Here is a 19,081-nt window from a genome sequence, read left to right on the forward strand (position 1 = left end):
GATTAAACATTTTTAGAGAACTAAGACAATTTATGTTATATAATTCAAGCAAACAACTAAAAATGTATACTGAATTTTTAAGCTGTCGTCCATTGTTATAAACATTGGGAGAAAATGAGTTCATAAAATGTAGTGAAAATATGGAGCTGTTGCTTTAGATACGTTTAAATTATATAGGATATAAATATCTGTATAATAGCTATTCATCATGGTCTTAATTCTGTGGCCTAATTAGTTGACACATAAACTTAACTATGACAGAGGGTTAGGAATGCTAGCATTTGTTGTTCTGGCTAGCTCCCTCCCTCCTTCGCTTCCTTCCTTCCTTCTCATTACTCTATGTCGGTACAAAAATTAAAGCTCAGGGATACAGAACTCTGGTGAGAACTGACTTGCTAAACCCAAAACTTCTCAACCTCAGCTGTATTTTACAATCATCTGAGATGCAAGTAAAACATTGTGATACTGCATATGCCTGAAAGATTCTGTTTGGAAAGCTCCTGAGAACAATTGGCAACATAATGTGAGATAGAAATAAGAACAGAACTATGGATAAAGCTGTTAACAGTAGCAGCCACCTGTAGAAGCTGATGCAATCAGTGACACAGACAACCTTTCGTTTTCTCTATTGTTCTCCTGAGCAGTTGTCACTTGCACAACACGTACGGGTTACTCTAGTCATGCTAACTCACGCTAAGCTTCTGCACTTAGGCTCTGGCACAATTTAGCACGTTTGTTTGCTCGAGATAAGCCTTAAGACTGAGGAGGGCTAGGCAGGTAAATGCAGACAAAAAGACAGTACGGGAAAATCGTGGTATGAAATCTTAAAAAAAAATGCTTTTATTTTCAAACCCTTGCATTTGAGAGACATCACTGTCAAGGATCCCTTCCACTACATGACAAGGAACCAAACCAGGGACTTGTGAAGGAACAAACATGTGAGTTTGCCATTTATGAAAGGTTTCTTTATTCAATACTTTTCGTTATTCTGTTGCAACTGATGATTAGAACCACAATAGAATTAGAAAAAGTCTAATATCAAAAATAGAAACCTCTTATACTATACACACGCAAACACACACACACACAGATTAGCTTTTTACAACATAACTCTAACGTGTTAAGGCAATAAGGAAAGAAAAAATGAAATAAAGCAAATGCATGCTTCAACAATTCACATGATCAGATGTATCTAGTATTTTGTAGCAGTGTAATGATACAGGGATATTGCTAAATATCCCAAATATAACATGGTAGGTTTTTCTCACCATGATTATCCTTCAGAAAAGAGGGGCTTTCTGGAAACAAATTCTTTACAAATCTAGTATTTTATTTGAAAATAAAAGCATTTTATTTTAAAGATTTCATATCACAATTTTCCCCATACTGTCTTTTTGTCTGCATTTACCTGCCTTGCCCTCCTCAATCTTAAGGCTTATCTCGAGCAAACAAACGTGCTAAATTGTGCCAGAGCCTAAGTGCAGAAGCTAAGTGTGAGTTAACGTCACTAGAGTAACCTGTATGTGTTGTGCAAGTTGACAACTGCTCAGGAGAATAATAGAGAAAACGAAAGGGTTGTCTGTGTCACTGATTGCACCAGCTTCTACAGGTGGCTGCTACTGTTAACAGCTTTATCCATAGCTCTCTTCTTATTTCTATCTCACATTATATTGCCAATTGTTCTCAGGAGCTTTCCAAACAGAATCTTTCAGGCATATGCAGTATCACAGGGTTTTAATTGCATCTCAAATGATTGTAAAATACAGCTGAGGTTGAGAAGTTTTGGGTTTAGCAAGTCAGTTCTCACCAGAGTTCTGTATCCCTGAGCTTTAATTTTTGTACCGACATAGAGTAATGAGAAGGAAGGAAGGAGGGAGGGAGGGAGCGAGCTAGCCAGAACAACAAAACAGGTGCTTCTCTTTGATATTACTGCTGCCACTAGGAGTCCCAAAAGGCATTCTGAGTAGCCTTTCATGCTCTCTGGAGACCCAGGTCTCTGAGGGTTCTGGCTGTAAGGGCTGAACAAGTATCTCAGGGTGGTGGCCCATTGGTTCAACTAGAACTGGAAAAGCCTTTGTTGTTTACTTGGATTATTAGCAAAAGAAAAGCATGCTGTGAGTAGGCAGTTGATGATTAGCTAAAGGAAACTTAAGAGGAACCCCTTTTCTTAGGAGTTTCTCTCAAGGAGGTTAAACATGAATATTCAGGAATTTCTTCACAAGGGAGATAGGTGTCTGGGGGTAATTGGCTAAAGTGAATCTAAAACTGTAATGTTTTTTATTCAGGTGAAATAAAGAGGAGAGCAGTGAATTCAGGCTTTTGCTACCTTGAGCACATCTAATGTGATCAGTAGCTTTCCCCATTTACAACTTGAGAAATTGCGAGTCAGACACTCAAAGAAAATTTGTCCACAGATGTTCAGCAAATGACTGGTAATGAAGGGATTGGAATCCAGGTTGGCCTATGTTAGTTTTAACTAGAATGCCCCTGAAAACAAAGGTGTCGAGGCACCAGGTCACTTTAAATATAACCCAAGTGGCCTCTGCCTTTGATCTTGGCAGCTGCCTTTTAGTTAAAGGGCATCAGTTATTTTCAAACTGTTGAAGGTGTATATACAGTAAGACAGAGGGATACATTATAGTCAGCACTGCCCAGTAGAACTTTCTGTGATGATGGCAATGTTCTATATCTGCAAAACAGTTCTGTAGTCAGCAGTCATGTGTAGATACTTAAGTTAATTTTAAAATAATTAAAAATTTGTTTTTTTAGTCACACTAGCCATATTTCAAGTACTCAAAAGCCATGTGTGGTTACTGTTTTGGAAAGCACAGTTCTAGATGATGACTCACTCTTTAGATGCCAAAATAGACCTTGTCCAATTCCAGCCTTGGCTGTAGAGTATGCATTTTCCAACGGAGAAAACCCCAAGTCATCATTAAAATGTATCAAATATTCAATAAATAAAATTTTACTGTTTAAATTTCACAGATTTAATGACAACATTGTAGCCTAGGAGACAAGGAGTCAGATCTAACTTCTAATTCTGCTTCTGATACCAACTGGCAGAGAAATAAAAGGGGCTCTTCAATATCCCACCAAATCAGATGTTCTAGTCTTTGGATCAGAATTGCATTTTTAACAATTTCTCTATCTACTTTGTTGTTTGCACCTGAAAACCAGAAATCATTAACCTATGAAGTAGATACTCAATTACAACTCCATTTCATTTCTGCATAGTTTTTATATGAAGACTTTTTCTATAACACTTAAGAAACTGCAAATCTAAATAGAAAATAAAAATCAAGAGGAAAATTTACAGGTTCTTATGGGTCAGAGGGACCTAGAGCAAATGTAGCTACTTGTTATGGCCCTCTTTTTCTTTTTACACAGATTTTACCATATCTGTTATAAATAGTAGGTAAGCACTTGGGATAGAGTGGATATAGGGAGACAGGGAGAGTAGCGAGTCGAGTTCACTGGAACACCACGTGAATGCTGTGTGGTATTTGGCAATAGAAGTTTTTTTTTTTAAAATCAATTAGGTCATTGTGTTTGTTTCTCTGCCGGTGTGCGAAAAAACAATTGAAGTAGTACAATTTGATCACTTAATGCTCAGGAAAGAACACTTCAATTCCTTCCTATTATTGACAGAAAATACTTTGCACAGACATCTCCAGGAGTGCATAGTATATGCATTTAACAGACGTATCTCTGTGTGCTTGTATGTGTTTTTGTATAAAAATGTAAAATACGTAACATTTTGTGATACTACTACTTTACAGTAGTTTTGCTTTTTTTGCATTATGCTTCAATGATTCTCAAGAATTTCTTGAAGGAAATTTTATTCCTGAAGGAATGAAAATAAAATTTTATTAAGGGCATAGCCAAAAAAAAAAAAAAGCCCACTGGTGTTAATTATCCAATTATTCTGCTGATAATTTTACATTAATACTGGGGATGATGGGAGGGGAGGAACATGAATAACGTGTCCTAGGACAAGCATCGATAAAGAGAAGAAAAATGAGATGAACCTGAAATGGAGGTATAAGTTCTCTTGGCTTCATGCCAGCCAGTGCCACCTGACAGTTTCTTTCTCCACAACTAGTTTCAATCAATGTGACAGTCTTTAAAATAGTAAAGATTAACTCAGTAAAGCAGGTGTTAAAGTGGTCAATATTACCCTTCTTTTTGCTTTCTTAAAATAAATAAATAAATAAATCATGCATAGGTTACACGAAAGACGTGAAATAAGTGATGACAACTTACTCAATACTCTATAACTTTTAAATACCTTCAACATGGTTACCTTTTCTCATCGTGATTCACAACAACCCTGTATGGTCGGTATTCCCATTTTGTATATGAAGAAACCGAGGTTTGCAGGTTTGAATGACTTGAGTAGTAAGTGACAAAATGATGATGAGACCCGAGTTTTCTTAAGACAAGCCTAATTCATTTCATGCTATACCATTCTGATAAGGACTTCATTTTATTGCTTTTTGGATTTTTGTTGTTTTTTACATTTCTTGTGGAAAGTATCACTTCTTTTCGGTCTTTACTCCAAAGTTGCTGTCTCAATGATAGATCTCCTGAACACATCTCATATTTTAATAATTTCATTTTTATTGTAATAACAGATTTGCTAGCAAATGCATCCATATTAAATGAGTAGGAATCAGGTCCCCATTAGAAAATAAATGATACACTCGAGTTAATGAAGTAAGAACACACTATTTACAGGTGTACAGGCATAATTAAGGAAACATGTCAAGATGATGCAGCACCCAGGAGCTAGCAGCAGTGGGAAACCATCCTTGCCTCTGAAAGGGTGACAGAGGGAATAAAGCTAAGTTTTGGAAGAAGACTTCTGGTTAGAAGCTGAGACTGGTTAGGAAGAAGGATGTGTGGAAATATGTAAATTGACTTCTTTTTCCTCTTACCTTTTGATCTCTTATCAATGACTTCCATGGGCTGAGCCCAAATGGAAACCATAGGTCAAGGAATCCTAGGTAGTTTAGTCTCCCAGGGCAAAGAGCAGGGAAGATAATGGATCTGGAATGATAAGCAGAAAGTAACCAGCACAACTTACCACGCATAAATAGATATTTCTCCCTGTCCAATTTTCAGTAAAGATAATTTCTACCAAAAACCTTGTGTCACTCTATGCTCACAACTGCCTTCCATTGAATTGCTTCTTTTTGGGAGAAATAAGTTGCAACAATGCAGCACCTTTCCAAAACACATTACTTTTTTTCAATGTTATATTCCTCAAATTTAACATACATGTTAAACTGTGTGCTATTAGATTTCTTAGAGAATAACTTGCTTTCACTTAATCTGCTAATGATAAAGCCATTATTGTAAATTCTTACTGAGCATAAGCAAAATTTTAGTTGTACATTATATGATTACTACCTTTATCTCTTTATGCTAGTTTAAAGTCCAGCAACTTTAGGAAAAACATAAAGATGATCCTGTACACTATAAACTGTATTCATTATGTGGTGTCTATAACAGTGTCAGGATTTGGAACTTTGACATTCAGAGCTACAAATATGTGTCTGAACACGATCAGCAAATTTTAGTGTTTGAACATTTTAGAATTCAGCATAACTGGCATACTTGATATTATATTTTAGAGAGGCTAGGTTTCACTAATATTACTACTTTTTACAATATTTTTTGTATTTATTTTTGGTCATGCTGCACAGCTTGTGGGATCTTAGTCCCCGGACCAGGGATTGAACTCACTCCCTCGGTAGTGAAAGTGCAGAATCCTAACCACTGGACCTCCAGGGAATTCCCTGTAATGTTGTAATTTAAAAATAAAAACAAAATTTGTTGCAAATAAATCAAATACCTCTGTGAAAATGACCAAATTCTTGAATTAAGTTCTTTTAGTTATTGCACATTGCTGTTCACTAGCGTTTTTTTGTTGTTGTTGTTGTTGGTGGTGGTGGTGGTTTTTTTTATCAAAACCCCATATAGAGAAAAGTTATTTCTATAACACGGAGCTATTTTATTCTACTTTCTGATCATTAACTTATATATTTATTCAGTCTTTCATTCAGTAAGTATTTGCTGACCATCTACTGTGTGATAGACACTGCACTAGGTGGTTTGCAGTTATTGTAGCTCATTGATTTTTGAAGAGTCTATTCTGTGTTGAATAGAGCTACTTGAAAGACAGCTTGTCCTGATTAAAATTTGATTTCTTTTGTCTTTCAATCATATATGTCTCTGGTTACATAGTTTATAAATATGTTTGTATGTTGGTAAGACATACAGAGTCAGCACATAATCAGCAATTATTTCAATGATTTTAAGCCATCTGGAGAATGCCACTTTTTATGGTCATGGCAGTAGAAGTGAGATGATGGCTAGAGTCAGACTGGGTGGATGGTCAACACCATTGTGCCATCTATTTCCATCTCCCAAAACAAACAAACAAAAAAAGTAAGCAATGACCAGCCAGCTTCTGGGTAACTGCCTTGATATCTTTTATGATACTTCATATCCTCAGTTTTGGGAATTAATAGTCCTTAAAGATAACAGGCATCACTAAGTAAATGTTCTTAATATATAAATATCTAAGCATATTTGATATTTAAAAGATTTCTAAGTCACAATTTCAGTTCAATTCTGTGAATATTAGTGAAATATTGCTATGTCCCAGGAATTATGCTGGTCATTGGGGCCACTAAAATAAATAAAACATGAATTTTGCCCTTAAGTGGCAAGTTATCATATATCATCTACACATTGGAATGGTGGAGGGTATAGAGGAACAATATTGGATCAAGCATTTTACAGGTAGATAAATGTAATTCTACTTGTTGCATAATAAGCCTCATTGTAGAGGATACAACATGCCCAAATAATTGATAAAAATATCCTACATGAATCTAGGAAAAACCCTGACTTGAAAATATACATGACCATAAAGCAGAAACTAACACATCATTGTAAAGCAATTATATTCCAATAAAGATGTTAAAAGAAAGAAAATATACATGACCGAAAACATACCTTTTTTGATAAAATTATTTTTTAAAGAAACAATTGTAAATAAACTATTATATGCTATTTGTCTAACATATGAAGTAACAGTGTACTGTACATGGACCTGAATTCCTTGTGACATACTGATATGGTCTCTGTGTTGAATAACCTTTTAATCAGGATCAGCAGAGAGACAATGGAGAATTTAAGATATTCTAACATTTTTTAAGTAAGTTTCAAAATAGCATTAGCATTATAGGTCCTTAGTAAGTATAAGAAAATCTTAACAGTATCAAAAAATACTGTCTATAACGTACAAGTTTAATTCTATTTAAAATTACATAATTTTGATTCATACCAATATAATTCTATTTTAGATAAAACAGTGTTTAAAGTTTTACTATTTAATTTTTTAGTGCGTTTTTCCCATTTTGTATTTTTTTTAATATTTTACGTCAGACTTTGAGAGAGTCATATCCCCCTATGGTGAATCTATATTGTAGAAATGGTGCCAATTTTATTTTTTTGAGGCTAATGAAAACTTAGCCCTAGAACACTGACATAAATGTCATTCTACTCCAAAACTTAGAGTCCACTGCATTTCTCTGTTCTAGTTTTAAATTCCCAGGAGAGAGAAATGAATTGGTTCAGCTTATACTAGATGCCTCTACTGTGCTTTAAGGTATAACTAGAGATGTGTGGCCATTGAGTCCAGCAATCACTATAATTTACATCCTCTACATTCGACGAAGGCCCTGCTCAATAGGCTCAAATATAGAATCTAGGCAGAATATTCTTCTGTCTTGATAGAATACGTTTTATGAAAATAATTATAGCATTAAGTACAGAATGAATAAGAAACCTCATTTAAACATTATTACTTGGGTACCCCTAATAAGTGCAGGCTCTCTTTAATCCCAAGGAGCTTTTTTTATAAGTAACTTGGAAATATTGGTCTAAGTACCAAAAAGGAGGAATAAAAACACATATGGTCATTCATGAATGGTAATACTAATTAAAATACTATTAAACTATTAATTTATTATGGTTAAAAATTTAATGAGTATGATCTTTTCAATTCACTTGGTTTTCTTCAATTATTTTAGTTATTTCCTATATTTATAAATACTGAGTGTTTCTCTTCCTCCATGCCTCTTCAGGTGACATTTCTCCACTATTCAGACAAAATAATACAATTTAGAAATACCTTTTCCTGAATAAATATTTTTAATGCTTTGTTTTATATTGTGTGAGCATGAAGAGTTATAAATTAAAGTACTCTGCTTTCCTTAACTTATTCTTCAGCCCCAGCAGGCTCTTGTGAGTGATCCTTGGAAACAGCAGTAAATGAGCATTTTGTAGCACTGTGAAATGTAAGAGGCGGTGTTATTTTAGTACTGAAGTGTGGGTGTTTGTAAGAATTAAGTCTTCTGGTTTTATGACTATTTATGTTGAGACTAGTAGGTGGACTCAATTACAAATGGGAAATGGGGTAGGGGGAATGCTGAGTGATTGGTCTGTAATATTCACTTTAACATTTTAGAAAGAATGGTTGTAGTTTAGAAAGAAGGATAGTAGGATGAATATAGATGTAACATGTTGTGTTTGGACTCTCAAAACCCTTTCATATATGTATAGCCCACCTGTTTTTTAATGCTAAAAATTGCATCGTGTGAGATTGAATGGGCTATTTCCTAAATCTTGAATTATGATAAAAATATCTTCTAGGGACCAGTAACTGTGTTCTCCTATGGAGATGATAATTGGTTATTAGTCACTTATTTCTTTGTAACTTAAAATCCTACCTCCTAAACATTTGCAAACATTATAGATGGGTTGGTTGGTTGAGGTTTACAGGCTTGCTAGTCAGGGCAGCTACATTTGGATCCCAGTTTCACTATGGATTTGTATATGGTCTTGAAACAACCTTGACCAATTACATAAACCAATCTCAGTTCCAGCTTGTAGGCCTCTGAAGCCAATGGATTGTAAAGGGTCACCTGCTGCTATGTCCAGGTGTACAGGCTGAAACTCTTCTCAGAGTTTGTTTCATGTTTTTTTAAATGTTTGAAAATTGATACTGCAACATCAAAATAAAAAGAAAAACAAAGGTCTGCCATTGAAGTCTTAAGCAGTTTCTATCAGGAGGTTGAGATCTTTAATACTACCTTTAGCCTGAAAGTGGCTGTGAATGGGTACATACCTGAAATAGACCTTTTAGTTACTGGAACGTAAAGCAGAGACCCTGTATTTAAATGGTAATATTTAGCTTCACCATTTTCTAGGTGCTGTAACTATGTTGAAGGTGAAATGCAATGAAGGTTTCTAATTTGGAGGCTGAGTTGCTACCCTCAAAGCTTTGGGGAAAAGAACGGAAGTTAGGCTGAGAGAATTTAGGAGGAAAAAAAAGTTCGCTCCCTGCCCTCCTTGCCTCACTTCTGTTTAAATTTTTTTTTTAATTGAAGTATAGTTGATTTGCAATATTATATTAGTTTCAGGTGTACAACGTAGTGATTCAATATTTTTATAGATTATACTCCACTTAAAGTTATAAAATATTGGCTATATTCCCTGTACTGTACAATATGTCCTTGTAGCTTATTTATTTTACACATAATAGTTTGTGCCTCTGCCTCACTTCTTTTTATGTTGAGTGTGAGTTCTTATGGTGTGAGATTTTCATAAAGAGATGTTAAGGCTCTCTCACCTGAAGAGCTACCACTGAGTCCACGTGACAAGGAGTGGCACAGAGCAGGAATGAAAACCAGTCCTGGTGCCCCAACACTGGCTGACTGAACTGATTTCTTTGCCCCCTTCTATATACTGATTGGTTATCTAGCAAATCAAAACGCACATTTCTATTTTGTTTATTACCTCCCTACTAGTTCTAATAATGTTTTGAACTTCTTTGGGGGTTTCTCATTGTACTAGCCTGCATTGTCTACAAATAACTGTGCTTCTGCCTTTTCAATAGCTACAGCTCTACTTTTGTTTGCTTCCTTAGCATATCAGCTATAGTATACATCCTTTTAAAATTAGAGAAGTAAAAGAAAAAGAATCAGTACTTGAACAGCTATGGGAAAGGAGGCTTTGGGTATAGAGGGGTGGAAAGGATGCTTTGGGTATAGAGGGGTGAAAGGAAGATAAAAATGATTTTAGCAGCTAAGATATGATGCAATGATAACCTGGACCAAAATGAGAGGTAAGGAAATAGAAAGAATATATTTGAAAGGTATTCAAACAAGGAATTGACTAGGCTTGGTCAACCCAAATTTAATTTCTAGTCTTCAAACCAGGAGCAAAGGAGTCTAATTTTGAGTAGCCGCACAATTGATTATATTATTAGTCTACCACCATCTATTTATGTCAGAGGAGTTGTGAAAAAGAAAATTAATTTTAAGTCTCAGTTTCTAAGGGATTCTTAGATTATAGATTCAAAATAAATTAATATATATCCATTTACTATATCTTTACAGTTTGACACCGCATGTACCTTAAGAATAATTAAGATTCAGCCGTTCATTCAATAACACTTACTGAGCTGCTTTTTGCCAGGAGTTGTTGTAGGCTTTTTGAATGTAGCAGTGGACAAAACAGTCAAAACTCCACCCTTGTGCAACTTACTTTCAAGTAGGAGGAAAATGACCATAAGTAAAATAATTAAGTACATATGTATTGATAGTTTGTCCAAGGGTGATGAATTCTATGAAGAAAAAAAATTACGAAAAGGAAGAGAGGAAGTGCCATTTTAAATAAGGTATGAGGGAAAGCCTCATTAAGGAAGTGACATGGAAGCAAACACCCAAAAAAGAATAAAGAGCTAGACATGCAACTGTCTCTGGGGACAGAGTGCAAAGCAGAGGAGTGGCCTGAAATGGATGCTCTCTGGGTATGTTTGAAGAAGAGCTCAGCCAGTGTGTGCAGATCAGAGTGAAAGCATAGAATAGAAGAGATGAGGGCAGAAAGATAAGGATGTGGTGAGTGTAAGCAAGTGGGACCTTGTCGGCCATTGAATGATTCTGGCTTTTTCTCTGATTAAAATGAGAAACCATTGGAGGGTGCTGAGCAGAGCTGTGAGGTGATCTTATGAACATTTTAACAGTATTACTCTGGCTATTATGGGGAGTACAGACTGTGGTTGTTGATGGGGGGTGGGATCAGAAGTGAAGAGACCAGTTAGGAAACTATTGCAAATAGACCAGGCAAAATATGAAGCTGGTTTGGACCAGAAAGATCACAATGAACATAATGAAAATAAGTGGACTTCTGTGTGTATTTTGAAAGTATTTTGACTAGCTGATGGCCACAATGTGGGGTAGAAGAGTAAAAGAGGAGTCACGTATGACATAAAGGCTTTTGGTTTGAATACCTAAAGTAATGAATTTGAAAAGGAGATGGGCAAGATTGCAGGGGCTGGGGGTGGTGACTATTTTGGGGTAGGTTCTGATTTGGCCTTGTTACATTTGTGCTTATTTGTGCTACACATAGGAGAGGTTATATAACAAACAGTTGGGCATTTGAGTCTGGAATCCAGGGACTGATTCAAGTTGAAGATCTTAAACATCGAGTAGGCATGTGCCATCAGACTGGATGAGTGGTCTAGGGAAGAGTGGTCCAAGAAATGAACCCTGGAATCTACCACTAACAACAGGTTAAGGAGGTGAGAAGGAAACAGCATGTGAATCATGAATTTAAATACTCTTTTCTTTTTTTTTTTTTAAGTTTACAAAACAACTTTCCATATATTATGGCATTTGGCCTATGGAATAATTCTGAAAAGCATGTAATAATAGAACTGAAAGTTGCTTAATATTTTCTCTGTAATTTAGTATTTGCAAATGTTCCAACTTTCATTTGTTTCCTTTGATGCTTATGTACATTATCATACATATCCAGAAAATAAATTTGATGCTATTGTGGTTCCCTGCATACACCATGTTTCTTCACACTTATAAGTGTTTTACATAAGGTTCTTTATCCTAAGTGTGCCCTTCCCTGTCTTATTCACCCTCAAAATCTTGTATAGCCAGGCAAGAAAACTTTGTCCTCTTTCCTAAGGAGACATCAAGGTTAGGGAGAGGAGGTTCAGACATCAATGACCCTGCTAGGGAAACGGCATCTACCAGAAGGCCATGGGAGTGGCAGGAGATTAATCCCACGTTTGCCCTCGCCATCCACAGAAGCTTCTAAGAACACCTCCAACTTATGGGAATGAACCATCAACTTCCTACTCTATTAAGTTTTCTTCTATCACTGAAGAAAACAAAGTGAGAACACGAACAGCTATAGCAAAGCAAAATATTCCCTAAATCCTAATCTTCCCTTAGCCTAATCCAGTTTTCCTACAGGAACTAGAAAGGAGAGCTGTTTGTTTTTGTTGCATGCAGAGGAAGTTAGGGTGTGCTTCCTGCAACTTTCAGAGCAAGGTTCCAGGTGGGGAGCTACAGTAGTGACCACAACAAACTAACCTCTTTCATGGAGCCCAGTTAGTACTTCTCAAATACTCTGTGGTTAGAGCCATTTATTTTCCCTAAATCAAGCACAAGTCATAATTTTGTAAAGTATAATAAAAATGGATTATTATAAAATGAAATAGTAAAACACACATAATGAAAGTCCAAACTTTTTATTATTACATTTCATAAACATAGCATATGAAACCAGAATTATAAATTGTATGTATGCATTGAGTAAGGGTGTATTGGGACTAGTACAGACAATAGCTATTATACTTGTAATTTTTTTTGTTACTCTGTAATCAACACAAGACAAAAAGTTATGAAATAAATAGTAATTGTTCATGTTAACAACCTATGCACACACTTTGAGTGAACATCATATATATCAATTATTTAAATATTTTAATGTGACATGTGCTTCCTTATTATTAATTTACCTAATCTTCTTGGATTGACTATAGCATGTTTTGCAGGGAATAATGTATAATCTAAACTATTTCCATGCTTTATATTAATAGTAGTCAGAGTAGAGAAATGAATCTCAGATAGTATGCTGGCAGGAATGGAAGAAGAGATTTTGAAGCAATTTCAGCAATCTTAAGATAGTCATTTTAAACTTTTATCCAAAATGAGACAAATTTTGCTGTATTTTCAAAATTCATCATCAATTCTTTATTAGCAGCCAGTTCCAGTATTTATCCTGTAAATTTATAGTTAACTACATTTTTGATAAAAGATACTGCTTCAGGATCTATGAATACCTATATGTGGATCATTTTTGTTGGAATGTACAATTCAAAATATCTTATTAATATTGTAAGATAGTCTGTGATAACTTTTTTGCAAATGAGCAATATCAAGAGTATTATCATATTTTACTGATACTTATACTTAATTTATGGATCATGTCATAAATAATTGTAGAAAATCTGTTCTTTTAAGCTTCTAACTTTTGCTTTGCCCTTTGACCTTACCTGGCATTGCAAAACATGTTACATTTCTTCCTTGTTAGTATGAAGATGATCAAAACACCAAATATATTAGACAAATAAAGAAGGCTGGCTATCTAACTCACATATATAAAATTTGGGAATGGGCTAGTTTCTTATCTTGCAGAAACAAGAGCTTTTGTGTTGTTCAAACATTCTAGACAGAAATTCTCACATCTATAACTTTTGTGTCTCAGTGTGCAGTAGAGTTGCTTATAATAGACTTCTATCTTATCATATAAAAAAGAGAATAAGTTTGCATTTAATTCACAAATTTTACCACACTTCTAAGAAAGCTGGTATTCAGCTGATTTTTTTAATTGTGTAGCAAGACTTGTTTTTGTTTTTGTTTTTGTTTTTAATGAAAGAAGGAGTACATTAGTTCACGGTCTGCATTAGCTCCTTAATCACAGTGCTCCAAAATGTTTCCCTGCCATTGTAGCTTGCCAGTCTACTTCTACAGAAAACTTAAGCCACAAAGCAAATTTGTTGACAGAGATCACACACTTGGAGGTCGTGGCAATGTCAAATTGCTGTAAAAGTTTCTAGGCATTTATTCTCAGCTTCTGTAGTTATCTCTTTGCTGTTAAGTAATAAACAGTTTGTAACTTGCACTTTGAGAAGCACTGTTGTGTATGAAATGGAGATAACACCTACTTTGCAGAGGTGCGGTTAGGATTACCAATAATCTTGGAATAGTGCCTATCAAACAGTAGGCATTTGATTTAAAGAACTATTAAATTGCATTATACAATATACTCTATTTTAAGCAAACCTGCAGTTTCAGAAAGGGGTAAATAAAATGCTTTATCTGAACGTAAAAGTGTGAATAGTCTTACGGTGAAATGTATTTGTCTAGCTATACCTATGCGTCTTCATGTAGATATACAGAGATATAGATAAATTATTATGAGTGTCTCCTGTAAGAAAAACTAACAAACTGCTAGAGAATGGTGACAGCATAGGCAGAGTAATTGTATCAAATTAGAGAGATCAGAAGAAACTCAAAACAGAAGATGGATTTTAGGACTGGCTTAGAAAAGATGGCAGAACAAGTTGCTGCAGTTTAAGACAGCGCCGAAAGCTTTCTATGCATTTGCTGTTACACTCTTCTCCTGCCACATTTTTGTCCACGTAGGATATACTAGGGAAATTGTGGATAGTCTATTTTAGCTGAGAGTGTTTGAAAAGCATTAACTCATAGAGTACTCACAATGGAGGTATTGTTATATGCATTTTACTTATAAAGATACTGAAGCAGAGACAAGTTCAGTAACTTGCTTAAATTTGAAATGTGGGCAGTGGTACAAGGACATAATCCTAGGCAGTGTGACCTCACTTACAGCCTGTGCTACCCACAGGTTCCTAGGGAATAAGTGGGAGCTGAGAATGGAAAGGTTAGAGTGAATTTACACAGGGAAAATAATGGGCAGGGAGTGTTTCCAACACAACTCAAGGTAGGCCCACAGTACACAAGGTAAGCTGTGACAGGTGGCTGAGAGAAGGAGATATAACTGTCCTGTGTGCTGGGAGGGTCAAGTTGGCCCTGCCGTGCATGAGGAAGCAGAGCTACAAGCGGGGTGGTGGGGAACTAAGAAGGAAAGCAGGTTGGAGTCTCATTTCCTGCCTTGGTTACGTCTAAAAAGTATATGAAGGTAAAAATCAATTGTAAGTTTAAATTGTTTGAAGTGCCTAAAATCATCCCTGAATGTGAGAAGCTAGACTATCTGAGGAACGAGCAGCTCTGCATCCCTCATGTCACATTTCTGCTCTGGGGTATTTGCTTGCTGAGTGGGTATTTGCTTCTCATGTGGGGCAAGGCCAAGTAGTTCAATTTTGAGAGGCAGTAAGGACCCGAACCAGGAAGCAGGAAAGGAAAAGAAAATGCAACTGTGAGAAACACTGAGAACTTTGAATTTATACTGGCAATTAACTGGCCAAATATATAATTTAGGGGGAGTCATGGGTGAGAGACAATAATAATCAATGATAACTTAGGTCTCAAACTTCTGTGTATGTGATGCCCTAAACAGAAATAGGGACTTTAGGAGAAGATGAATATGAGGAGAAAGAGTTAAATTGATGAGAATAGGGAGAATAATGAATGTTTTTGAAAACTTTTTTAAAGAAAGAGTAATTTGTATTGAAAATTATGATTTGCATACATAAATGTATTTTTTAATGCATTTATTTATTTATTGGCTATGTTGGGTCTTCGTTGCTGCGCGCGGGCTTTCTCTAGTTGAGGCGGGCGGGGTCTACTCTTCATTGTGGTGCGCGGGCTTCTCAATGTGGTGGCATCTCTTGTTGCAGAGCACGGGCTCTCGACCCTTGGGCTTCAGTAGTGGTGGCTTGCGGACTCTAGAGCACGGGCTCAGTAATTGTGGTGCACGGGCTGAGTTGCTCTGCGGCACCTGGGATCTTCCTGGACCAGGGCTCGAACCCATGTCTCCTGCATTGGCAGGCGGATTCTTAACCACTGTGCCACCAGGGAAGACATGAATGTATTATTATATAAACTGAAGTATGCTTGGTTTGGGTGTTTAAGAACAATATAAAACTAATAATCGTTTAAAGTGAAATTACCGTGAGAATACGCGGTAAAATCACAGCAGAAAACACATGGCACCATCAAAAGCTTCAAGTTAAGAGGATTTAATAATGAAGGTACTATTACAAAGGTGTAAGGCTTAAGGCAACCAACAAAAGGCCAATGACTCAGGGATCAAAAATGGGAAGCTAGTACTATCCCTAAGCCTGAAATGGCATGAGACCTTAACTGTAACCAAAACGTGCAGCCACTACCAGAGCCAAAGGAAATATCCTAATCCTCCCCTGCAGTCTCCTGCCATTGCCTTTCTTTGTCTAAACCTAACTCTAAGCCTGAGCATGGAGGTTGAGGACTGAGTGCTAGGGAAATGTGTTCCAGAGGGGTCAGCTGCTCAGGCTATATAGAGTACAAAAGATGAAAATGGTGAAATCAGACACAACCACAATAAGTAATAAAATCATTCACTGAGTAATCTTAAAAAGGATTATCTGTAGGATTTGTCATATATATTTTATTAACGTTTATTAAATTAACTTTATCTTTTTTAAAGTCACTATTTGCAGTTACTTTGAAGTACTAGGTCAGGTATTAAAGCTTATTTTCAATGCTATAAATGCTTTTTTTAGATGTTTTCTTTACTGGCAAGAAAAATGCATTGCATTCAAATGATTTAGAGTATTAACTATTTTAATTAATAATTGCTGTGTTTCACAATCCTAGTAATAAATCTTTGGAAGTAAAATAATAAAGCTAAGAGATTAGTTTTGTAATTGTCTCAAGACAGTATAATTACTGACCTTTGTATTATCACATACTTTTATAAAAAATCAGCATAATTAAAAAAAAACCTCATTCTGATATGACTCATTTATTATAAATTTTCCAAGTACACTATCAATCACTTGGAACATTATACAATATCAATGAGTTAATCATGGCATATGTGTAATTATTGACAAGGCTGACTCTTTACTTTTTGTGTAAAGTTTCCCCATGTACTATTTCATGAACCAATACATTTAGAATTATTACTTTACACTTTACTTCTGTTAAAATAATGACACATCGCATGTTCACATTTTACTTATTAAAATAACAATAATGAAATTAATGGTCTTCATGATTGTAGGTTTTTTATAGTTTTTTCTGAATACTTTTTGTATCACTTATTCTTTCATGGTTAGCATGCATGCATAGAATAGGGATTGTTTTAATAAGCGGAAATTGTTAAGGGAAAGTGTGAAATACTTCCTCTTTCTCTTCGTTGCAAGATGAAAAGATTCCCCTTACAGTTACCATATGATAGTAGAGAAATGAAGGATAGGGGGCAGAGAAGAATAAATACTTCTCTTTGAATTGAACCATGGGGAATTTCTGGAAGATTTACAACCATATTGGCTCATTGAATACTCAGATGGCAGAAAGATACTCTCAGTGTGTGCTCCTTTATTCTAATGAAAAAGACTATTAACCCACCTCAAAATGTATACTGAAAGTTTAATTTTTGTTAAATGGAGAGCTCTGTTTAACCTGTTTGGAGAATTGGACCTCTACTTGAAAATGAGCAACCACTTTTAAAGAAGTATCACTGCAATTACAAATCAAGTGGAAGTTAGAATTGACATAGTGTTGTTATATTCTGATTGCAAGATAAATGTAGTCAGGAACTGTTGAGTTCTTTATGGTCCAGAGATTATGCAGAAAAATATAATTCACTAAGTTACCCCAATTGACCCCAAAATGGAAGGTCACATAAGCAGGCTAGAAACTACTTCAAGGATTCTGAAAAGCACCATTAATACTGCCTCTTTCAGTGACCTTAAAGTGAGAGTATTAAGGAAATCATAGCAGGTTTCATTGAGATCATTCTCTTTATTGAATAAAATTGAACATTTAAGTAAATGAATGATCATTTTTGGACAACCTAATATGAAAATATATGACCATAAAAACTTGATAGCCCTCCAGCAGTGCTTGTGGAAATTGCAATCTCTTACAAATGTTATAGTTTCTGGTAACTCAGTAGAAAATTATAATGGCTGTTTAAATTCTAGGACATTTCATTTCTAGAACATTTCATAAAATATGCATTTTTATTACTTTTTCAGGTGGATGTAATAATGTATATATACTGCATTGTGTAGTGGGCTATGTAGATTCATAGAAATACTATATTTTCTCTAGCATGAACTACTTCGACCAGAAAATTATAAAACTCTTTAGAAATTCAAGTGATTCTCAGTAAATTAAGCACTGGGGAAATTATTTTATTTATAGAAAGTTTAATTATTTTCAACCCATTTTATCACCTTAGGAATTCTTTTTGTTTGTTTGTTTTCTTACTGTAAAGGAGTCAGTCCAGAGGCTACTAAAGGGACAGTTGGTCAGAGAGGTTCACTTGAAATGCTTCACAAAGAAAGTCTTCCTGAGGTTTATTTTTATTTATTTATTTTTTTTCTTTTTGCGGTATGCGGGCCTCTCACTGTTGTGGCCTCTCCCGTTGCGGAGCACAGGCTCCGGATGCGCAGGCCCAGCGGCCATGGCTCACGGGCCCAGCCGCTCCGCGGCATATGGGATCCTCCCAGACCGGGGCACGAACCCGTATCCCCTGCATCGGCAGGCGGACTCTCAACCACTGCGCCACCAGGGAGGCCCATGAGGTTTATTTTAATATAAGTGTTTAGAAAGAATAGTGAATGCTTTTGTGCTGTATTTTCCCCAAATACACTTAACCATGTAAAGAAATCTCTATACATTTCTACTGGGAAATTTTATAGCATTTAAGCACTAACCATCTATAAAAGCTCTACTTTATTAAGAAAACAAAAGACTAAAAATAGTGTTGCTATGATTGTCAAAGATTTCTTAAAGACAAAATATCATGGATTTATTATTTATTTACACTTTTGCTTTTGACTCTGTTTACAATAAGAAAATTTTATTATATACTCACAAACTTTTTAATGTTCATAAATGTTACACTACTTGTCCTTAAGAATCGTTAAGTCTAGGAAAAGCAGGCTAAACAAATACTACCCTATATGCAAATCAAAGATTTCCATGGGGCTTTTAATTAGTTA

General features: G+C 35.5%; 1 protein-coding gene across 7 annotated transcripts in view; it reads left to right on the plus strand.

Annotated features, from left to right (window-relative positions):
* Positions 1 to 19,081, plus strand: part of CADM2 (cell adhesion molecule 2) — a gene marked incomplete at both ends in the record, with an annotated part of 1,085,551 nt that overhangs the window by 832,294 nt on the left and 234,176 nt on the right. The window lies entirely within an intron of this gene.

This window comes from Mesoplodon bidens (assembly GCF_964165515.1).
Source record: "Mesoplodon bidens genome assembly, chromosome: 5".
Taxonomy (NCBI): domain Eukaryota; kingdom Metazoa; phylum Chordata; class Mammalia; order Artiodactyla; family Ziphiidae; genus Mesoplodon; species Mesoplodon bidens.